Consider the following 25,398-nt stretch of genomic DNA (forward strand, 5'->3'; position numbering starts at 1 on the left):
TTACTGCCAAATTTGTAAAAGTATGGACTTGGGCATATCGTGCCCCTCAGATCCTGCACACTTCGACCTCCGCAACAACCATAAAAACAGAGTCAGAAGAATTCCAATTCCTAAGGCTAACTGGATAGTCCAAGTTCTAGGTTGGTCCTGAAGAATCTTCCAGATGCTGCCCCAGTGCGTGGTGCCGATACTGACAAACCTACTGTGGTGCCCATGCTCATCTAGGCTGTGCTGTGGTATGCAGTACAATATAAAGTGATCCCAGTAAACATTTAACCAGACAATCCATACATTGTTATAATCACACAGAATTAATACCAATATATAGCATTGATGAGTAGCCAGTGTTATTTAGTCACACTGCTGCATTAAGGGAATATATTCTACATATATAAAAATTCAAATACATATACAGAGTGCCCAAAAGGACAGGGAAAAAATGAAAGGTGGGTGGGTGATTCTCGTGAGGATATAAGAGTGTAAAGGGAGTATGGAAATCGTGCAAGCAATTAAATGCCAAGTTCAAAATAAATGATGGCCTAATTATTATGCCAAAAATAGATCAATTGATAATTTTATCATTAGCTAGACCACACAGGGGCAGCACAGTCCAGCAATCTCTGTTGTTTCTGGAGGCTAGCTCAAAGAAAACAGTGTTGACGTTTCGACCCCAAGGATTGACCTACAATAATCCTTAGGGTCGAAACGTCAACACAATTTTTTAGGTCTCGCCTGAGACCGTGCATGCTCTGTCTCTTCGAGACATTTAGTAAGTGGCTTTTATAAGTGCCACCAGAGGCTTTTGCTGGCCAACAGCTTGCGTTCAATGATCAATTGATGGATTTTTGGCATAATTATTAGGCCATAATTTATTTTGAACTTGCCATTTAATTGCTTGCACCGTTTCCAAACTCCCTTTACACTCTTATATCCTCACGAGAATCACCCATCCACCTTTCCTTTTTTCCTTGTCCTTTTGAACACTCTGTATATGTATTTGAATTTTAATACATGTATAATGTATTCCCTTAATGCAGAAGTGTGATTAAATAACACTGGCTACTCATCAATGCTATATATTGGTATTAATTCTGTGTGATTATAACAATGTATGTATTGTCTGGTTAAACATGGTTTACTGGAATCCCTTTATATTGTACCGCAAACTACCCAGATCCCAGTACCATTGGGTTTACCCATTTATGTACAGTGGTATGCAAAGCAGCAATATTCACTAGGGGAACAGGGATTGCAGTCCTTCCACTCTCCCAGGATCCACCTTCAAGTGCCCGCATCAAGAGCTCGCAGTATGTCCTTTCCAAGGAGTAGTGTCCTGGCTGCGGAGAGGTGTCTAGCACAACACTGTTACACTGTGCTTCCAGACTAAGCCCCCCCCCCTCCCCCCCCACAGTACGGCACATTCCATCACGTAACTTTACCAAATGGCCAACAGCTGAACAAACTCTGTATGTATAAAAGGCAGGTAAGTTCTATGTCTTTTATCAAAAATATGTTTGGGGGCTTAATGATAGGTGTTGAGTACCGCCCAGCTCAATGGTACTCATATCAACTTTAGAAGAAGACAGATGGAGTTCAAATCTCCTGTGATTAAGTGTTGGCTTTGTAAGTGACATACAAATGTTTGCAGCTGATGCAAGACCTTCTGAGCTGTTTCACTTGGAGTGAAACGTTAGAAGTGCCTGTCACAAAATGATCTCAGTAAGATTTAGAATGAACCACTGGATGACTTTCATAGAGTAAAACTAGTACATGCGGGTGAAGCACTCTGCTCTACACTAGATATATTAATCCATGAAGCTTTTTATGATGAATCAAGCCTGTAACCAGAGATTATGTAGAGATCCTCGGAGCTACTGCATTAGCCCTTAGGGCTACTTTACCAGCATTCTATGTTGAAACTTGCTACAGCAACAGCTATCAAACCCTGCGCTACCTTAAAATGTGATCTGCTACCCACAATGTAAGACGGAACAATACACCATCAAATTTTTTTTAGCCGTCAATTTCTTTTTGTAGCACCAAACTGCGAATGACTATTCTGCCTTTGACCTGCCCTGAGGGTTTAAAACAATATGCCCATTCCGCATTTACAGTAACTCGTACTGTCCTGAAGTACTAAGTGTTGCTCCTTTGCCTATCCTTATTAGATTTATGTGGTTATGTTTTTGTTTGTGGTATTTGCAGCAGTCCTTGCATCCTTGCTGCTCTACACAACCCTTGTATAAAGCCAATGGCTTTGGTCTGTAGCTTGTAATAAAACACACAAGATGATGGACGGAATGTTGCACAATGGCAAAACATTCACCCCCAGTCACAGATCTGTGTTTAATCCATCGTTATTTTGCTCACCAAGCCACCCCAGTTCAGACATGGCCATATGCAAATCAGTCTTGACCCTGTGCCTCATGGGAACAGTCCAGCCCGAACTGCCAAGCCATGTCTTCCCTGGACCTGGGGTGGTGTGGTGAGCAAAATAACGATGCCAGCATTATGTGTGCTGTCCTTTTCCACCTTATGGGTTTTAACAGTTCCTCTCATGTTGCTGAGGCCATGGCAGAGACCAGCTGTGTTCTTTTTTTAAGGCAAAGTACGAGACGTACTCTTCAAATGACACCGGTCCTAGGATGCTTGATTCTGGTCCAGGGAAGACCAGAATCAAGCAGCAGTCTCCTTTCAAGCTTTTTTTTTTGAGTTGTATATAGTGCAAACTCGACCCGAAGGTATCAGAGCACTTTACATGAGCACCAGTTGTGGTACAGATGGACACATTCAATTTGTTAGACACAGGGAGATTAAGTGATTCGCCCAGATTCCCAGAATGTTCAGTTTGCCTGCAGAGATTCGAACCTGGTTCCCCAGCTTTGAGGTTGACCGCTCTAGCCGGTAGGCCACCTTCATTACGATGCTGAATGATGGGGTGGGGTCAATGGAGCATTATTGACACAGGCGGACCATTTATTCACTTTTGAGAACTGTTGTTCAGTGATAGCTGGTAGGTCGCTCAGACTCATTAGCCCTCAGGCATGGATCACTGATCACCCCAAAACATGTGCATCACCATTTTTGTTCCCTGGCATCACCAAGGAGTGATTACACCAGCACAGGTTCTCCGCTCCCTCCCCACCACCTTTGCTCTTGGACACACTACTAGCCTTATTGCATGAACAGCGCCTCTGCAGTTTCTAGCAACTTTCCTCCCTGGCTAACACCAGCCGAGTGCACCAACCCGGATGCCACTCCAGCTCCCATGCATGCACACACAGGACATATGTGTAGCAGCAAAGGACACTTCGCGAAGCCACATGAGCTGCACAGTGAGATTGAATGGAGAAGCTGCTTTGCACCAAGCCAGGATCACTCTACTGTGCATTTTTCAAAGAACACATACTTGCATGGGGCTCCGTACTCCCACACTAGCCGAACAAGCATAGGGCGGCATAGACTCCACCCACCATTCTCATCACCTACTGAGATGAAGGGTAGACTCTGGGTCAAGACCAAAGGCAGACAAAACAATACACAGTGTGATCACCCATGACTAAAGATGGCACACCACAGTAGCTTGGCTGCATATTTGTTTAATTCAACACCCACAGCCCACCAGCCCTCTAAGCGCCACCCACTGTGTCCTTAGGTTAGGACTTAGAAGCCATCTTAGGAGTAGTGGATTCATTGCGCTTCATACTTTGTTGTAATAGCCCTGTTTTTCATAAACGTGGCATGATGCACTCTCCTGGTGTTTTTTTAAGCAGTGAAAGAAACTAAAGCTTGGTGCTTGCGGTTCCACAGAAAAGGACTTTGGGGCAGTGGGCGATAACCATGCACCTCAATTGCAGTTCATGTGGGAACTGGTTCTGGGGCCCAGGGGAGGTCAGTGGTTCCTGTGACAGTTTACATCTGGTGTCCTAGGGCACTCCTATGAACAGACCCAAACAGAACAACAAGTTCAGCCCTGTAATACTGGCCCATCAGAGTAGCAAAGTGGAGCAATCCAAGGCTAATTCAGGGAGGGGTGTGGATTACAAATTCGAACTCCACAAAGTACACAATAACATTTAATAAATCCATGTCTACGCGGTGCTTCTACATTCAAAAAGCAAAAGCACTAACTCAGCCAACGAAAATACCAAACATAAATTTACAAATGTACACAGTAAAGACCAGATCTCTGCACTGGGGGGTCTGCATTCCCAATGAAACTTTTTAATGACCAGGCTAACTGCTGCCCAATCAAATGTCCGTGGAGATGGAGGTCAGTCAAAGGACTGTTTTTATTAGACTATTTTTGTGATTACATGAGCATTGGCAAACTTTTAAACAGTATGCACTTTGCTCATTTCTCCCCTGAGGCGGAAGCCGGGGGTTCTACAAGCCTATCTCTAATTTCTGGTAAATAATTTAAAAAACTGTACATATTTTACTCGTGTCATTTTTAATTTACCACTTGAAGGATTACTCGATTGCAAGAATTGCGTTGCACCGAGGCTCGCTCCACACGCCCCCATTCATCCCGGCGCAGCCGATTAGGGGCTCACGAAGCGGGGTAAAGGCGCCATCTTGCAGGGAGAAAGGGTTGGCGGTCCAGTTGCAGGACGCCTCCCACCCTTCTCCTCACAGTACAAATAGATGATGGCCTTCCGTCCGCGCAGCGGGCGGGCGGGCGCAGCGGGCGCGCCGAAGCCGCGCCAAAGGCAAGCCCGTCTGCGCCCGTCCGCGCCGGAACCGGGCCTAGGGCCACAACCCCTGGATCCCTCGGTATAACCCGCCTCCCACCTTATTCATCCCTAATGCTGACCGATTTACGTCCGCAGCCTACAGATAGATGTACCAAATATAAATTGGAGTCTGTTACAGATATTACACCTCTCTCGAATGTAAGCATTGCCAGGCAACCATACCCTTAATAAATCTAGCTGAAGGCAATAATCAGAGACATTCTAAACAAAAAACCATAATAGCACTCACTAATGTCCGCTCACTGGCAAAGCACAGGCAAGAAATAGCTGACACACTTCGAGACAGGAATATTGATATAATGTTTCTGACTGAAACCTGGATGGACAAGTCGTCAGATCCAGATCTCGCGATAGCCGTCCCAAACGGATACAGAGCCCATAGACATGATAGACAGTGCAAAAGAGGAGGTGGGATAGCCATAAACGCCCGAGATACATATAATATCCGAACTTTACCAATACCCACAGCGACTTGTGAAGCGCTACAGTTTGATATTTATCTATCCTCCATATACAATTTTAGGGGTATGTTACTGTATAGACGGCCAGGAGCACGTTCTGGATTTCTCACGGAAGTCGGCACTATTTTGGAATCACTGGCAATTGAGAGGTCCATAACAGTGCTGGGAGACTTTAACTTCCATTTAGACAGAAGCGATAAAGACACTCTGTCTCTTCTGTCTGAGATGGAGGTCTTGGGGCTCACAACTGGTGAATCCACCCACACATGATGCAGGGCATACACTGGATGGTATTTTCACTAGTCTGGAAGATCTCCAAATTACTGATGTTCTCCCACTGACCTGGACTGATCATCACATGGTCTTGGGTACCATCACAACTAATGAGGCACCGATTTCAAGAACACCCCCCCTCAGACGTGAACCATTCAAGGTCTGGAAAGACATTAACATTCCTAACCTTAAGATTTCACTGGACAGCACTAAACCAACCCTGTCCAATGATCCAGATATGGCAATTAAGCAATACCAAGATTGGCTGGGCCAAGCCATTACTAAACTAGTACAGATTAAACTCATATCTAGGAACAGGAATTCCCCTTCAGCACGTTGGTTTTCTGAGGAATTAAGAAAACAAACAACTCTGTAGAAACAGAGAAAGGCACTGGAGAAAAAACTATGATGAGGAAAGTAAAAAAATCTACAAGGAGCTGCTAGCCCAGTACAAATATATGATTGCGGAGGCCGAAAAAAAGTTTTTCTGCGAACAAATAGAGAGTGCAAAAAACTCCAATAAAAGGCTTTATGATATAACTAAGCAGTTGGCAGGAAATGCCCCCGACCTTAATCCCCCGACCTCACAAATCTTTTGTGACTCATTAGCATTATTCTTCTTCACAAAAGTGAATGATATTTATTCAGCATTCACCTCCACTGCTACTTACAGCACCAACGATATACATACGGCCCCCCTTAGTAACACACACTCACAGTTTGTGGAAATTTTGAGAGACCCAAGTTAGAGATATCATAAGCTCTATTAAATCGGGTTCAGCATTGGATCCATGTCCCTTGAAAACCTTGATCCCAATCATGGATTCTTTGATTCCAGCTATTACACAAATCTGTAACCTCATGTTCAGTACTGGAATCTATCCTAGCCCGTTAAAAAAAAAAACCTCCTGAAGCCCCTTTTGAAAAAACCTGGCCTAGATAAAACAGAGCTAAAAAATTACAGACCTATCGCCAACCTTCCTTTTCTGGCTAAGGTGGTGAAAAAGGCTATGAACATCCAACTAGCAGCTTTTATCGAGGAACACCACCTTCTTGATGAAACCCAATTTGGGTTTCGCAAGTTTCATGGAACAGAAACGGCTCTGATCAAGGCTGCGGACGACATTAGAATCATCCGAGACCAAGGAGGCTCAGCACTGCTGGTGCTACTGGATCTCTCAGCAGCTTTCGACACGGTCGACCATCAGATTTTGGTCGACCGTGTCGAGAAAATGGGTGTGCAGGGCTTAGCCAAGGATCTATTGGCGTCATTTCTGAATGAAAGATCACAGGCAGTGACGCTAGGACCATTTGAATCCGCCGATTTGTCTTTGCCGTGTGGGGTACCTCAAGGTTCATCCCTTAGTCCGACACTATTTAATATCTATGTGTCGGACCTAGCTAATACCATCAAAGCCCATGAGATGAACCTTACTTCATACGCAGATGACACTCAGCTGATTCTAACTATCAAAAATAATGGAGAAACAGTGGCAGAGGGTTTCAAAACAGGTATGTTGGCAATCGGACAATGGATGTCGGCAAACTGTTTAAAACTTAAATTCCGAAAAAACAGAGGTGGTAATTTTTGGACTTCTTCTTCCCAGTTGGTCCCCAGTTTGGTGGCCAACATCTTTCGGAACTTTGCAGACACCAACCCCCAAGGTGAGGAACTTGGGTGTTATCTTTTCTCACGCCAACCAGACAGCCACTACAGCTTTTTATAAATTACGACTGGTAAAAAAAATCCTCCCTTTTCTCCCAAAGAGCGCAGGCAAGACCCTGGTAAGCGCTCTAGTTCTGTCTGCGTTAGATTACTGCAATGGCTTGTTAGCCAATGCCCAAATCAGGGTCATTAAGAAAATGCAGACAGTACAGAATGCGGCTGCCAGACTTCTTTCGGGAATTCCCAGATACAAACCTATAGCCAACACCATTAGAAGTTATCACTGGCTCCCCATTAGGAATAGAGTTAAATTTAAGACCTTATGCATAGTTTATAAATCACTGCAACAACAAGCGCCCCAATTTTTGAGAGACCAGCTTATCCCATACAACCCTTCTCGACCTCGCCCCTCGGCCAATCTTAATGACTTGGTGGTACCTCCCACTAAATTGGTCACTTGGGGAGATCGTTGTTTTCCGGTCGTGGCTCCAAAACTGTGGAACACACTCCCCCAATCCATCAAGACAAGCCCAAATCTTATGTCATTTAGAAAGCAACTGAAAACCTGGCTGTTTATCCACTAAAGGCATGAAGCCCAGCAAAGGAGAAATCTGCAATAGTAATAGCGCCGAGACGCCTGCGGGCAATTGTTCGCGCTTTATCAAATATCAAAAATAAATAAATAAACCTTTATGTACTCAAACCTAGAACTGGAAGTCTGGCATTCTATTTACCCCTGTCTGGCAATTATTGCATAGTGTAGATTAGCCAAAAAGCACCTAGGCACTCAAATAGTCTGTTTGATAAATTGTGATTATTTCTTAAATATCAGATTTAAAAAATGTGTGTTAAAATAATATTCCGTGCACAACCCCTCATTGAAAAGAGAATAATGTTCAGGGCAATCGGCGTAGGAGTCGGTTCTGCTTGAAGGTAGCCCTGCGGCCCAGCATGAGGCATTCTAAAAACATTTTTCTTACGTTTCTAACATGCCTGGCCTACTTCCGAGGAATAAAAAATGACGGTAGCAAGGCGCCAGGCGCTAACGAGTGCAGAGGCACCTGACGGGGCCTTTGCTATTACAGGCAGCACCTGGAAGGGGCCACCTGGCCTTCTTCAAATATATACTGTTCCAAACACTTCCACCACACATGCCCAGACGCAGTCTCCAGGGGCAGATGGCGCGCAGCAAAGGTTTTGAATATAGTTTGTTTTACAAATTGGTTTACCTTGTTGACTCTGCAAGAGAGGCAACAGCACAAAAGCATGAATTTGTACTATGAGGTCCTGAAACAGTGTTAGTAAGCATCGACTGCTCAACAGGCAACATTATTCTTTAGAAAAAAAATGTGAATTTTTCTCTGCACATAAATCCTTTCCAACAGTCTAGGTCTGCCTTAACTCAAATTAACAGCACTGTTTTAAATGAGTCAGTCATAACTTTGAATCTGCATTGTCTGCACAGTCAGAAAACAGACTTTCAACGTGTGAACCAAAAAGAGGGGTCGCGCGGGGTTCCGGGCGCAAAGCGTTTTCAACAGCCTCGGCCATAATTTTTAGCAAAGGAAACTGAAAAGTGAGATAAGAGACGGGGCAGTTTTTCTCACGGGCTGAGTGACAGTTTTGACAAATCCAAAGGCTGCCTAGTTTGGAATCCACTTCATGCCTCTTTCTTCCACCTCTCTGCTCTTTCTCCCTTACTCTTGTGTTTTTTTTAGCATTCCTGCTTTCTCATTTATCACCGTTTTCCCTGCTTTCTGTTCTTTCTCCTTTCCTCCGTTTCTGAATGTTCTGTCTTGGTCCGGGGTGAAAGTTTGAGGATGAAAATTAAGTCAAGGTCTTCAATAATGAGTGCAAACACGACAAAAGTTAAGTACTGTTGACATACCGCAAGTTGCTCTTTGTTAAGCAAAGTGTGTCCTAACCACACTTCATAAGACTTGAGCACATGGTTTATCGTATTATAGTGTATGTAGCAGGCATTTCAGTCCACACCCATAGGGTTCCCATAAGACCTTGTTTATGGTTTCTAAATTCTATCCAGGAGACAAGATTTGGTTGAAGCCAGATTTTTGCTCCACAACTTTTCACCCTGCTGCAATTACCTTGACCACCAAAATGAGACCCTGAAGAAGGCCTAAAAATGGAGTACCTTTAAAGAAGTGTCATAATGCGTCAAAGCTTCCTCTAAAAACACACAAAAGCCCACCGGTGGGGTGACACATAAGCAGTTCATGGAGACAAAGAGCAGTAAATAGCAGCACCAGGAAAAAAAAAAAGAAAATCAACATTCGGTAACATAGCTATACATGTGTCAACAGGGTTTGTAACTGCAAACTGCAACCAAAGTTTTGCTTTGCAACTCCAATCCTTGTGCCTTCTATTTTTAGATGGGACACGCCCACATTTCCACATGCCACAAGAGGGACTAAGAAAAAACATCTGTGCCCACTCTGCCTGCAGGAACGAAGAAACCCTTGGATATGCTAGTGGTAGTAAATTAAACGATGGCAGCGGGAACATTTAATGACAAACAGGGGCTGCAAATTTGACCCATACCAACCTCCCATTACTGATATTCAGGTGTTCATCTGTGGCTTTGTGTGGATGTTAGGGTGTGTTAGGGTGCGTATCTTTGGGGGTGCATCTGTGTTAGAGTGATCGTGCTATGTGACTCCAGTTACTTTCAGGATTTTAGTCAAATGACTCCAGTGGAAGAATGCCATACATGGAACTATGTAAGAAAATAAGAACATTGGCAAAGAAAATAGATGTATAAAAGGGGCATTCACAAGTGCTGTTTAGGACACAGTTGACTGTGCCAATGGTGGAAAAAGGATTGCTCTCTTTGTAAAATTCAAGTAGGAGATACATTGGGATAGAGTGGGAAGACAAATTTCGATGTAAAATAGTTTATCATGTCTTCTAGTGAAACACTTCATAGAAGCCAGAAAGATACCCCAAGTGGCCGACAGCATGAAGGGAAAGAGAAATACTCCTCTGGGCGAGGCCAAATTCCCCACTCCGTAAATGTTAAGGATTTGTTATCAAATCAGGAGAAAGCTGTGTTGTCAAGCCAGGTTCAAACAATCTACTGCAGTGTGCCACAATCTGGAAATAACTAAAATGTCTCGTCAATATGAAATGGACACTTGTAATGTTTGTGCTTTAACTATTTAAAGGCTCCCACATTAAATTTTATTTTATTTATCGATTTATTTTATTTGGGTCTTTTATAAAAGACCTTATGGTCACCTTAGAGCGCGCGTTGGATCAGATACATAAATAAGGATCAGTAGAAAATGAATCAATCACCAGGCAAGTGTAAGCAACTACTACTGTGGCAAATCCATGTATGGAGAGACTGAGATTACCCGGTAAAGTGTCCAGTGATTTTAAAGAACTAACCAGCATGTGCGGGTCAGAGCATTTGAGTAAATCAGATCCCATTTTTAGATTCGAAAGTAGAGAATTCCAAAGAGGGGATCTTTGCACATAGAAGGTCCCGCTTCCAGACTTCCTGTACTGGGTTTTGTCAAAGCCTTGTACATAGATTGGAACTTCTGCTCCTATCCAGGCTTACAGTGCAATTGAAGAATACATTCCTAGGGGACAGTGATCATGTGCTTAGAGAAGAACTTGCCGCAGTGAAAATTACTGTGAAGATCTTGGTCGCAGAAGAAGCTGTTGACCTGTCGAGTAAATTTCAGTTGATGGGTTGTGCTGGGAAAAATAGCTCTCAATCAGCTGCCGGATGGACGGACATGATTTGTAGGACTCTAGTTCTGAATAAGATTGTAATAAACCTAGAAAGAACCTGTTCCAAGGGAAGTCTGTGGTTAGCCTGAGGAATCTTGGCCCACTGGTGTGCTAGGACATTCATATGTGTAATTCCAATCTGAAACTGTGCGTTAAAGATCCAGTATCTTATATGGAACTATTCTGTAAGCTTTCATTACGTTATGTTCTAAATATTAATGGCGAAATGAACAACTGATGGACAGAATGATGAACAATGTCAAACATTCACCCCAGTACAGAGATCTATACATCATCAAAAGAAGCCATAACAAGGGATCATGCAGTGTAGGAGAATACCTGCAAGCAACCAACAACACTGCTGCATCTTCAACTCAATGGGCTTGAGGAGAGGTACTCACTTGTTCTCTTCCTGATGTTGCTCCTCGAAGACAAGATTTGTCAAGCCTTCAGTCGACAACAAGAATTGGCAAAGGCAATATGCCTCACCCATGCGAGAACTATTGGCTATGGCAATCTGTTTTGCCCATGTTGTACAGCAGAGTAGCTGCTATTCAGCAAGGCTAACAGTTACTGATGTTGAGTGCAGTGGGGTGGATTGGGACAGGGTGGAATGTGGTTGCCTACGGGTAGAATGGAATAGGGTAGATTTGGGGGGTAAATTGGAGTATGATGTATATGGGCAGATTAGGGTAGATTACGATATATTGGGGTGGAGTTTGGGAGACTCGAGTGGGGTCGATTGGGGTACAATGGATGGAGTAGATTGGGTTGATGGAAGTGGGGTAGATTTGGGTATAGTGGAGTGGGGTAGACTGGATGGGGGTAGGTAGGGGTGGAGTGGATTGGGGTAGGTTGGGGTGGAGTGGATTGGGGTAGATTGGGCGGAGTGAGATTGGGGTATATTGTAGTGGAGTAGGTAGATTGTGGTGGAATGGAGTAGATTGGAGTGAAGTGGGGTAAACTATGCGTAGACTGGAGTGGGTAGATTTGTAAAGAAGTGGGGCAAGTAGTGTGAAGTAGAGGGGAATGGAGTTGGGGACAGAATGGAGTGGGGTAGACTAGAGTGGAATGGGGTGTATGGAATAGAGGAGCGTAGAGTCGTGAGGCGTAGGGTGGAGTGGGGGGCCGTGGAGTGGAGGGGCATAGGGTGGAGTGGCTTAGGGTGGGATAGAGGGGGATAGAGTGGAGGGGGATAGAGTGGAGGGGCATGGAGTGAAGGGGCATAGGGTGGAATGGAGTGAAGTGTCACAGAATGGAGTGCTGTGGCATAGAGTGGAAGGGCAGACAGTGGAGGAGAGTCGCAGAGTGGAGTGTGTCGTGGAGTGGAGCGGTCAAGGGTGGAATATGTATGGTGTGGTACTGACCTGCCATTACATACAACACATTTTCAATTGAAATGACCATTACATTTGCATAGGCATACAGTTTTACTGCGCACAAACACTAATATGTGTGGAAATATCATCACCTTGTGATTTGATGGGTTTTGATTCTATGGTTCCACCACATTTCAGATTTACAAAATTTGTTATTCATTTGTACTTTCCTAATTCTGATATATTCTGAAATATCTGCAGTCAATTTTCTAGTGTGCTGGAAAAAATACCATCACACAGCTTCTCCTCTCACATGGATAACCAGCAAGCTTGTTACATAAATTCTCTCACTTTGAAGTCAGAGAAAGAAACGTAAACACCAAGCTCCCTTGGAAGACAGAGCCTGGCATTTGACCTCTGTCATTGAATTAACCGCATATGTGGCAAGATAATAAGATTCAAAGGACTGTTTACAGAAAGAGTAATTGGAAGAATACAGTAAAAAGGGGTTACTCCATGGGAGGGACAAATTCAAGCTGGACAGCTTATAGAAAGCAAGCAACAGAGCTACAAACCACAAAGCCTAGTAAGTAATGAGTGAAATGCATTCCCAGGGAAGCTTTCAGAATACCCACAAGAAGTTGTTAGCAAACCAGACAGCTGTGCTGTCTGGTAGGCTTCGACCTAAAAATGGCTTATGTGTAAGCAAAGGGTGCAGTCCCAGAGGATGTGGACATTCCTGCAATATTCCCATTCATGACGAAGGTGGCAAAGACTCTGGATGTCTCACAGGTGCAATTGAGAGTATTACCATCTGGAAAATGGAAGTCTTAGCAATTGAAGTGGTGGAACGCTTTAATACCACTCTTATGCATGACAAAGGCTTCATCAACGAAGGGTGGAAGGAAGTAAACTACCCCAGCAATCAATTTGCTTCAACATATATTTTACTATGTCTGCTTTGTCCAATGTAATGACTTGTAGGAGTACTGACTTAATGTCAATGTTTTAACTCCTTATAAAGGCTTGTACCGTTTGAAATGAGTTGAAATTCTCATTAACTTAGTGTTAAGAGGGCTGGGACGTTTTTGTATTAAAATGTGTGGTAGCAGTGTGTCTAAGATGCTCTATAATGTGCGTTGGTAGGGGAAGGGAGGTAGCAATATGCAGACTTTACAAATACGAATGGAATGGTTTGACCACTTGAGGTTTAGCATATGGGCAACTTGTAAGATGATCACTTAAGTTGCAGCACTAAATTGCAAAGTTAAAAACCCCATATATAAATGTAAGTTGCCACTGGGTTTAACCTCATGAAACAGCTTTCTCCAGATAAAACCGCATCATAATTAGTGGTGGCTCCTCCCTAAGGGTGAAGGAGCGACGCCCCACTGCTCAAAAGAAAAATATAATAACATATTGCTTTTATCATTTTATTTTTCCTATTCAAGGCAGTGGCTCTCGGGCGGGGCTGACCAGAGCAGGGGGAGGAGTGGTTTGCACTCCTTAAGTGCGCATTACTGCTTGGCTGGCCCTTGGGGCAGGGCCAAACAAGGATGTGAACTTTGCATGTTCCCTACCAGGCTGCATTACACAGTCTGGTGAGGGACATGGAAAGCCTCCTAGTCCCTGGCTGAGCGCCAAACCACAGCACTCAGACCAATCACAATGCCGCATTCCAGCATTGTGATTGGCTTAGGGGAGCCTGGGTGCTTCTTGCTGCCGTCGTAGACAGGAAGAAGGTAAAAGGGATGTCATGAAACTGTTATTCCAGTACCCAAGAGCTTCACCAGAAAGTTGGAGTAAACGAACTCCACTTGGTTGAACACTACAGGATGAACAAAGGCAAGATTGAGGTCAACATTCTGGGAACAACTGCGAAATGAGGCTAAATCAACTGCCATAAAGATCGCAAAACTGTAATCAGGCATGTCTTGTCTGGAATCAAAGCTTTAAATAGTTCCCTTGATAAATAGGTTAAACACCAATAAGTACTCAAAAATCTGAGATTTAGCTAAATCAATTCTGGAAAGTTCTGGACAGAATTCGGTATAACAAACTATTTTGAAAATGTGTAAGTGTTTTATTCATATTTTTGGGGAAAAGTGGTAATAAATAAAATTATTCAATGCAGGATGACAAATCTGGACTCTTACATGAACGGATCTTAAGCTCAGGAGAACTGACACTGTATTGGCATTGTGTTACAGGATCGGCACTACGTTGTTGACACTTTGTGCGGTATCATCTTACTTTGAACTAGTGACACCTGGCTGAAGAAGTTATGTATCAAATCTCACAACTCACCAGTTACTCCATTACATTCTAGTAAACAAATATTGGACATTTTCCTAGCCTTAGCTATTAGTTCTTTCAAAGTTTGATAGAAGGCACTATAGGGAATGAAGTATTTTATAGAAAACATACCCACACCAACTCCAGCCAGCAGACGCAGAAGAGGTGAAAAACCGATATCTTTAATGGAAAGATTCCTGAAAATTGAAAGAAATCAACAGACTTCAGTTAAACATGTGTAGTAGATTACTGGGTTTCTTTGGTTAAATTGGTAAACAAATGTACATTGACCTAGCAATACAATTTCCAACAGAGAAAATGAGATGAAAATGCATGCAACCCTAGATGTTTGACTATATTTCTCGTCAGTCAGGTTGCAACCGTCTTACTCCTCAGGAATTATAATGGTATGAATCCTTCCGGAACAATACTATAAACTAAACTGCACTAACTAGAGAAAGTCTGCAAACCATTGACATTTTCAATATTTTGTTGTTGAATGACTATTTCATGCATTGAAATGAAGATAATTTTTCTGATTACCCACCATAGTATGTTTCTCTCCACTAAAACAAATACCAAACTTTTTATGACAATCTAGTTCGCGGGAAGCAGGTGAAAACTGCTACTAAATAGTCAAGCACTGAACAAATGACTGAGAAGAGGTAGGGAGCTGTGAGAAAATTCCCTGATCCCAGAAAGGATGTGGCATGGTAACTCCACACATTACTTTACCCTAGTGTCAGGGAGTGGCAATTAACCCTTTCGGTCAATTTGTTCGCGAGCAATGGGGGACAGAAAACTAGCAGAAACAAATACAGAGGGGGTGAATAATAACCGCCTCCTTCCACACCGCACTTGTACTGAATTCCCTAACTTTAAACAAGGCTCAGGGGTTGGTGACAAGTGACCCTGACCCTCTCCTCCATGGCCCACACAATGCTGCAACAGACAAATCTATTTATCCTGAAATCACGTTAATCACTATATTTAGCAAGGATGGTGGTGTTATGTTGAAAATGATGGGCTACACATGAACAAAGTAAAAATTGCTATTAAAAAGGGAAAAGGACACTTTATCCAACTAACTTACGACAGTCTCTAATTTTAGTAAATTCTCTACATCTTCATAAAAAATGCATTTTAATAAAAGTCGTTGAAGCACTGTTTAGGACTTCAACATCCACCAGTGTTTTAAATGTAAAATGCAAATAACTGCGGATAGTTCCAGATGTGCTGTGATGACAGGGTAATGAAATGTTTGCAATAAAAATGTGGCCTGATATCTTGGCAGTGCAAACATGGTTATACGCCTACCCTTTGTAGCCTGCCAGATGCAATGTAAACAGTGCTGTGCCACATGCCAAAATACATTTTTGGACAGGTAAAGATGTTTTTGGAAATATTAGCAAGTCACCCCTAGGTAAGACTGGTAACTCACAAGGCAGGGTTAATGGTATTTAAAAGTTGGGCATGTAGAAAATTAATATCTGGGGTAATAGTAGGGGGAATAACTGAACCCTCTCCCTGTCCCTCATTTAGTGGCTGTATACTAGGAGTACGCTCTGCTATAGCGTTAATTGCTGTGACATTAGTCATTGTCAAATGTTGAGGAACTGCAATTTTTGCTTTTTTACGTAAGTAGGCAGAGCGAGAATGGCGTTTTCTTTTTGGTTGTTTGCCACTAGTATTGGTAGTGATCAGAGCTGTCTGAGGGAATGGGATGGGGATGGAGTTGTGTGCATAGAGAGGTGTAGATGGAGTTACCTCGTCTATGTTCTCTAAGGTTGGGGGAGGAGTAGCAAGGATCGGGGACTGATGGACATCGGCATGAGTGACTATACAGTGAGGGCGGACAGGGCGCTCAGGGGTAACCGAAGCAGCTATGGGGCCTAAAGAGGATTTTTTTGAAAGTGCGATGACTTGAGACACTCTTCTAGCCGCTTCCAATTCTAACGAGACCCGGGTTTGGAGTTTTGATATCTCTTCATCTATAGCTATGTTAGTACGGGTAATAAAGTCATCCATGGGACCACTAATTTGTGACCCACCTTTAGAAGTTTTGCTACGAGTTACCCTTGTATTCATGGCGCTTGGGGCGCGAGGATAAACGCAGGATAGGCGAGCAGAGTGAGGTAGTCAGAATATGTGTTTTACCTTTATATGATTAGAGTAGTTTGTAAGGGTATTGGGCAAAGGGGGGTGGGCCAGTCCAGTCCTCTCCGTCCTCGAACGGCCTCAAACGGCCCGCTCTTTGCCCGGTCTTCGCCCCGGCCTTTGTCCCGCGCGCGTCCCGCGTGCGCGTCGCTGCCGCTGCTTATCAGGGGGATGGGGCAGGTGAAGGGGGCGGGAAGAGGACCAGCTGCGGCCGATCAGCGTCGCACAGCACGCTGGTCCTCGCAGTCCCGCCTCTGGCCCTGGAACGATGGTGCTCAACCCCTGCAGGCACGTTGGTGCTCCAAGCACTTAGAGGGACACTGGGACAACGACAATCCCTGTCACAGTCAAGGCCTACGAGCGGCACCCGCGGAGCGGGGGCCGCGAGGCGTGGTATGGCGTAGCGGCCAGAACGAGCAGGAAAACCACAACAGCAGCACTCCCGGCAGGGTCGTAGGAGAACAGGAGAATCCCACGCATGTCAGGCTCCACAAAGCTTTTAACAGGTGGAGGGGGCGGGAAGAGGACCAGCTGCGGCCGATCAGCGCCGCACAGCACGCTGGTCCTCGCAGTCCCGCCTCTGGCCCTGGAACGATGGTGCTCAACCCCTGCAGGCACGTTGGTGCTCCAAGCACTTAGAGGGACACTGGGACAACGACAATCCCTGTCACAGTCAAGGCCTACGAGCGGCTCCCGCGGAGCGGGGGCCGCGAGGCGTGGTATGGCGTAGCGGCCAGAACGAGCAGGAAAACCACAACAGCAGCACTCCCGGCAGGGTCGTAGGAGAACAGGAGAATCTCTGGTGATGTCTGGCTTGCCCATTTCTCGAAACTATACTCTGCTCCTTCGGGGGCATCTCATTCAGTTTGCCCACCTTTGGGTCCATTACCCAATCCTATAATTGACCTCCCTTGCCACGATGGTCTATTTACTAGCCTGGAAGTAGAGAGGGCAATCAGGTGTATCGTCCCAAATAAGGCGGCAGGACCCGATGGAATTCCGGGAGATTTAATAAAGAATTACCCTTCTTTTTGGAGCGGGCTAATTGCCTCCCTCCTAAACGAGGTACTGTTGGGAGGGGTATTCCCTGTCTCATGGAGGGGCGCTGAGGTCGTACCTATCTTTAAAAAAGGCTGCAGGGACGACCCAGCAAACTATCGGCCCATTAGTTTATTGGACTCAACCCAAAAGGTAGCGGGCAAGGTGGTACTGGGCAGGATTATCCAGTGGGCTGATGAAAACCGGATTCTGTCGGATCTTCAAGCAGGCTTTAGAACAGGGACAGGTACAATCGAGCAGACGTTCCGCCTTCTAATGATTTATTGGAAAGTGGTGGTGCTGGGAGGGGGCAGTTTATATCTAGTCTTTATCGACTTACGAACGGCCTTCGACCTGGTACCACGAGCACTATTATGGAACGTCCTCGATGGGTTAGGTCTCCCCCCTTATCTGTTGTCCTTGCTTATAAAATTCCATGACAGCAACATTGCCCAAATTAGATGGGGTGCCCAGGGGGAGAAAACACCTCGTATCCCTGTGGATAGGGGCGTCCGCCAAGGGTGTGTGCTTGCCCCCACTCTGTTTTCTCTTTATATTAACGGAGTGGTGGAGCACCTCCTCCAGCATCCATCAGATGCACCCACCCTGGCTGGAAGGAAAATCCCGACGCTCCTATTCGCGGACGACACCCTTCTAATTTCGAAATCACCAATGGGCATTCAATCATTGCTCTCTAGTTTCAAGGCCTTCTGCGATATAAGGGGTTTGGCTATAAATATAGGCAAAACTAAGTTCTTAGTCCTTAACCCGCCCAAAAAATCTGTCATTCCTCCTGCTCTAGATTCTGTCCCACTCGATCGAGTCAAAGAATTTGACTACCTGGGTATACGTATTAGTGACACCATGAGTTGGAAGGCACACCACCAAAAGGTGTTTCTGACTCACAAGAGGGTTGCAGGTGCACTGCTCAAGGAACAGCGTGCCTCATCTTTAAAACCAATTGGGGCTCCCCTAGATATCTATAGGGCAAGGGTTGTGAGTGCGGCACTGTATGGTGCCGAACTATGGGGTACTCAGAGTTGACACTCTGGTACATCTTGAGAACAACTTTCACAAAGACCTTATGGGTTTACCCCACAGTACTCCCACAATCCCACTTTTGCTAGATGCAGGCACCCGGACAATATGTGACCAAGCCAAATTACGCCCTCTTTTACTATGGTCCAGAATTTGGAATGTCCAAGAACTCAGCAGTTATGCAGAAGCCTTAAGCGACATTATGTCTCTACCGGGTTCCCATAGGATCATCTGGCTCAGGGAGGTTAAAAGGCTGCTTTATAAATTAGGCCTAGGAGATGCTTGGGCTAACAAATCTGCACCTTCAAAACAACTATTAAAGAAGGTCTATTGGTCATGGGTAGACAATGAGAGAGTATGTAGCACAAATCATTGCAAATCTGTGGCCCTGTTTCTGTTAATTAAAGAGATCCCTTATAGGGAACCTTATCTGGATATTATTCAGAGCTCGTGGGACAGATCATTATACTTTAAGTTCAGGGTGGGGGTGCTCCCCTTGTGCCAGTTCACTTCTACCTGGAAACCACCCACCCAAACCGTACCTTACTGCCCCTTTTGTGATCTAAGGGTAGAGTCTGTTGCCCACTTGTTGTACGAGTGCAGTGTCTACGCAGCGCCTAGACGGAGGTGGTTGAAGCCCCTCTGCAGGAGTTTGGGAACTCGTTCTCATCTGGAAGCCCTACGCATATTGCGTACAGATGCAAGACCTTTCTTTGCCTCCTGTATGGCAAAATTTCTAGGCTGGGCTTGGCGTTTAAGAACTGCAAAAAAATTATTAATTCAGTAAACGAGTCCCCCTCCTAATTTGTTATCTCTAATGCTGCTCTGTTCTCAAAATTTTTTTTAATGATGATGAATGTTGAAATAATGTTTTTTATGATGTAACATGTGCTTTTATGATATGTTTTTTATCGAATAAAGCTATTCAAACAAATATTAACATGCCCATACAGTAACATTCTCAAAAAGCTCATTCTCAAAAAGAGCTGCTCTCTGGAGGGCCCAACAGTCCTATGAAAAACCAAAGTAGAGATTAAAAAATAATGCTGCATCTAAGGAATGGGACCAGCCCAAAAATGTATTAAAACCACTATTTTTAATAGTTATTAAATTCGATTGGACGATTACATTTGTATTGACACCAAATATCATGGAGAAATAACTATTACTATAACTATTACATAGGAGCAGTGTGGCTCAATGGTTAGAGCGGCAGACCCTGATGCAGAGGTCTGGCCCAGGACCAGGGTTCAATTCCCACCTCTGCGGCTCTTGGGCTCAATATCCCTGGACCTGATAATTCTCGCCTCGGTGCCTATTCTAATCATGGGTCCAACTCTGCAACTCTGGGCAATAGCTTTCTTAATCTCCACAACGGCCCCAACAACACTAGGATGCCTGGCTTCACCTTGGGGGTGCCCAGGAGTAGGCACTTCACAGGGAAAGGCCAGGAAGGGTTCCTCAGCGGTATTCGTACAAGCGCCGAGAGGCCTCATGGTGATTTGTGCGCTATACAAGTACCACTACATTACATTACATTACATAGTTACCCTTACCCTACCTAGAACTCCTTCAAACTAATTTGTATCAACTCTCCAGCAGCTCCCAGTCTGTAATTGGCCTGAATGAGGTGAGAACAATGTTTAGTATTCCTCCCAGGAATTACACAATTGGTCACCTTAATTGACAGGTCCAACTGAATGGGCAGGTATGGATGACTCCTCTAAGCTCAGCAGAATATTCAGGGTGAGTGCTTTGGGCATCCTGTTGCCACAACAGTATCAAATCCTGTGTGACAGGTCTGTGTGAAGCACATATAAAACTTTTGCACTCTGAAACTTGTCAAACCGGATACGAGAACAATTATTGTGTATTTCATGTCTGAGCACTGATAGACCCTGCTCTGTTTCACTATACTTCTGTCTTCTGGTTTGCTGTGGGTCCAGCGCCCAAAAAACTGGATTTTAATGTAAGATGTGGAAGGACAACGGCTATTTCCCTATGACACTCCCCCATACAAATCTACTCCTCAGAGCCCAAATTTATTGCGGTTGATAGCTTTCGGCATCTTGAATATGGCCCTGTTTGCAGTAAGGTAAACAGGAAATACCGAACACATGGGTAGGGTTGCTCCTGCGAACTTTTATCCCATTGGTTAGGGTGCGCCCAGTTTCTGGACCCGCAGACAAACATAAGATACCTGGACCTGCTGTCTGTTACCCTTGAGGAGCTCAGAAGGACTGGGCCTGCTTCCCCTTGTACCCAGGACAAAGACGTGGATCCAAAGTGTCAGTTGGCTGACCTCCTGTACGACGACAGGGACACAAGAAACTTCAAGAAGCCTTTTCCCTGAAATTCGCAGCAGATCAGTGGCAACAGGATAAGGACATGACTTTGCTGCTTGCCTCTGCGTGATACCATTACAGAGTATAAGGGCACACTTGAGGGCCTTAGAAGTATATTCCTGGAACTGTTTGGGTACCAGAAGAAAGATTGGAAACTTTGAAAAACTTTTGCTACAGACTTGCATCTGGACTTCACAGTAAATTATCCGCACGGATTGAATTTCAACTTTGTCCCAAGCAGAGATCTCTGCACCTCCGAAAAAAAACAACAAAGTCCTTCTGCATTGGGATTTGTCAACGAAAACTTGAAAGGCTCCAGAGCGTCAGCGTGACCAACCTGCTTCAAGTCTCCAAACTGAGGTTTCACAGGTTTCAGCTTCGACCTGCAATGTGTGGATTTACAATTAAAAAATAGCCCATTTGCATTTTCTTTTACTTTACAACTTACAGGCTTTAGTGATAACAGCCTGCTTGCTGTATCTGACCAGAACTCCATTTCATTTAAACTCAACTCATACCTAGGTCCCGGTCTACTGCTTCTATGGACTAATATTGGCGCTTTATGGAGTTATATCAACTTAAAACTGTTCCTTACTGGATTTTTGTTTATTTAATTTTACTTTTTTTTCTAATTTGTTTTGGGATTTCCATTGGTTGGTGTTTTACCATATTCCTGTTTAGGTACTGCATAAATACTTTACACATTCCCCTAAGTTAAGCCTGTCTGCTCTGTGCCATAGCTTCCACGGTGTTGAGCTCAAGTTAATTTAGTGACTTCAAGGGTTCTCCCTGACAAGAGTTGTGATTTTTCCTTGAGGTAGGCAGTGGACCACCCAAAATAATAATCCAATTTCTAACAAGCAAAATAAAGACAAATACATTAAATCTGCACTTAAAACTACACGGTTTGTTCACCATGCAGGCACAAACAAACTGAGAAAAAGTTTATAGTGGCAAATCAATCCCATCAAATGTTGTGTAAGAGGAAACAGATCTTTTTCCATTCCCCATCAATGTAAGTAGTTGTGGTTTATGTCAGTGTGAGACTTTTCACTAGATATGGATAGTTCACCAACTTAAGCTTACTATCTGGGACTTGCAATTTTCCTTTTAGTATGAGATGTAAAGGTTTTAAAATCTCTGTAACTGAAATGCTACTGTCCAAAGAAATACATGGCTGACTAAAGATTCCCCATTGGCAGAAGGCACATGGCCATTTTCCCCCTACTGTCCATCACCCTGTGTCCCTGAATCACATCCTCCTGATTTCCCTCACAGTGGGGTTAGTCATAAGCTCCAGAACTGTACATCACTCTGGGTTCTCCATGAAGTAGATCCCCTTCCCGTCCGTGCTCCCTGGAGGCACATCACCAAGTGCTCGAAAGAAGTGTATCTTGAGTTACATGTGTACCTTTCATTGTGCCTAATGTAATTTAAGGCATCCCAACAGACTGGAGGAGACAGGCGAGCAGCAACAATGACAAATGTGTGAGGAAATCATGTGTATCTCCTCATTGGGAGAAATGGGGCATTGTGGGAAGCGAACCATAGGTGCCTCGTTGACACTAGAGGTGGATTGGGGAGCAGGAGGGGATAGAGTGGAAATCAGGGGCTAACAATGTGAGGAACTAGTGGAAGATAGATGTTATAACTAGCAAGGAAGGACTAGGTACCTGCAAACACAAACCAACAACACACAAGGCTTCACACAGAGACAGCCAGGGTACACAAGCAGGGTGACAGTCTTAAAGAGAGTCAGAAGGATACAGGATGCTCGATCAAAGATGCAGGCTTCAGGCCCATTTTACATTTAGACCCTTTTCTTGAAAAACCCAGAGCAGGACAGAGTTGTGTTAACTATTTATTCATTGGACTCTGGGGACAAGTCAGTTCTACTGGGACACGAAATACATCAGTTGCCATGCCTTCCAATCCTTGCCATCTTTGGAGGAATTACTAGCAGGTAACAATAAAGTGCTCTGTACATACTCATTCCTCCATTGGCCTCTTTGTTAAAATCACACATATTTACTGCTGAAATTGAACATCTCTATTTCTTTAACCCCTTGGGTGCGGGCGCGATTCTGCACCTGCGCGGCACATTCCGATCATGGGTGCGGTCATGACGGCCGGGAGCAGTCATCAGCACACGAGCACCGTGTGCCATGACGCCTCCCGGCCGTCATCAGCATGGCAGGGGTTAATACTAACGTATGGCATACTTGGGTGAGTAAACTCGTTCCACTTAGACCAAACATTAGTATATCCAGTTTTGCGTGTCCCCTTTCAACATTGAGGCGGTCTGAACCACCCCCCCCCCCCCCCCCACCCCCCACCCGGTTGTCCTCATCAAAACAATGAACATTGGTTTTAATATACTGAACTTATACTTTGGATCACTCTGTTTAACTCTAGCTGGAAAGGACGCTAGCTGAGTTACCATCCCACAGGTTGTTTATGCAACAGTTTTTTTTACAAGCATCACCAGTGCCCTCCTGGTGCATCTGACCATCACTACACCTTGGTCCCCTCCTGCACTAAACATCCTGTGCTCAGATGGTGCACGTCACCTTTTGATTCTTGCCACACATAGTTAAGAGTGACTGCTGAGTAGGCCTGGGCAAAATTATGATTATGACGGAGTAATCAGAGTAATTTCTGTAATTCAGTTTTACTCTTTGCCGTGGAATTACCGATAATTATGTGATTACTCATGCCCACGTAATTAAGAGTAATTTGGGGAGAAAAATCCTACAGCGAGAGCACATTTAGAGAATGCGAGCGGCTGCTCGCTACTCATGTTCTGCTACATTTAGAGCTGTTTCTTACTGAAAAACTCATCCTCATGTCCATTTTGGACTAAATGCCAGTAGTAAATTGTAGGAAAATCCTACCCCCAAGAGGACACTTAGCGAGAACAAGTAGCTGCTGGCACTGGCGATGCATGTTCCATTTCATTTACCACTGTTTCTTGGCGCAAAACGCATCTTTGCGCCTATTTTAGACATAAGGGGGCACATTTTTGCGATAATAAATAGCGCTAATTGCAGAACTACTCTTCTAGCTTAATTCAAGCATAATCTTGCGGAATTCTTGGGTAATTCGGCATCATTACCATATATGGAATTACGCGAGTTGCACCCATCCTCTGCCAGTGATCTGCGTGCACGGATACCTGTACGTAGAGCCAGACTACTTTCTCAGAGTTAAGTAAGGTAGCAGTCTGGGCACAACCTAGTGGAGTGCTGAACAATTTCAGACCAATCCTACCTCTATGGCAGCTTCTCTATGTGGATAGCTGCTGGTAGGTGAACTGGACTCTGCGACAATGGGTGTTTGTGTCTGTTGGCCTGTGTACATGCAGTAAGTGTGCATGTTTACCCATAGGTTGTGTGTCACTTCTTGGACGCGCCATAAAAAAAGCATAGCCTAAGGAATGCCTGTCCTAATAGCAACAGCAGAAGCTGAACTGCATTCAGTCTCATAGCTGTTGTAAGCAACTTCACTTAAAACCACCTCCAGGCACAAATAAACAAGCAGCTACAAGATTGTATCTACAGAACTGCACATGTATGGACTTAGTTAAACAAAACGTGTATGGTTTAACATTGCAAGGGGATAGTGTCACGAAGAAAACTGGCCTAGTTTTCTTTTTTATTTATGCAAAGCAAAAAGTTTGTATATATTTGCAGGGCTTGCTCTAGCATGCCTGCATAATAAAGACGGAGAAAAATTAGGCAAAAGACAAAATCGCATTCCTCTAAAGCTACGTCGGATAAAGACAACCAGGAAATCTGTTTTTAATCTACCAGTTCCCTCTTGCTGCAAAGGCGAACAAAACGATCAATGTACGTCAATGGCCACGTCTCAGATTGCTGCTTACTTGTTGCATAGTTGTTTGTTTAATACATAATACCGAACATCTCTTCTATTACCCATTGCTGTCAAGAGGAGCAGGCGCTCTGCATTAAATATTGGCGTAGAGAAGGACTTGTGGTGTTGCAAAACATGGTCATCATGCCCACCCCTCCCCCACACACAACCCCCACCACCGGCAGCTCCACAATGTGATGATGGACCCCTGAGACTCCCATATCGCACAGAGACTCATATCCTTGGGTTGGAAGGGGGTCCACAAAGGGTCTGGGCCCCCCTGCGTTACAGGGGCCTGCGTTGTGCAGCCCACAGCCCTGGAATACACTTACGCAATCCACAACCCATCAAGAGTGAATGGGGGAGGGAATGTGTGGCAGAAGGGAGGGAAGGTAGAGAAATCTTACATGGCCATAT

General features: G+C 44.5%; 1 protein-coding gene across 1 annotated transcript in view; it reads right to left on the reverse strand.

Annotated features, from left to right (window-relative positions):
* Window positions 1–25,398, reverse strand: part of PKIG (cAMP-dependent protein kinase inhibitor gamma) — a 572,021-nt gene that overhangs the window by 360,477 nt on the left and 186,146 nt on the right. Inside the window, exon 2 of the mRNA XM_086932556.1 lies at window positions 14,663–14,727. The gene's annotated coding sequence lies outside the window, so the exon portion shown is untranslated. The remainder of the gene's footprint in view (window positions 1–14,662; window positions 14,728–25,398) is intronic.

This window comes from Lissotriton vulgaris, chromosome 7, assembly GCF_964263255.1.
Source record: "Lissotriton vulgaris chromosome 7, aLisVul1.2, whole genome shotgun sequence".
NCBI classification, from domain to species: domain Eukaryota; kingdom Metazoa; phylum Chordata; class Amphibia; order Caudata; family Salamandridae; genus Lissotriton; species Lissotriton vulgaris.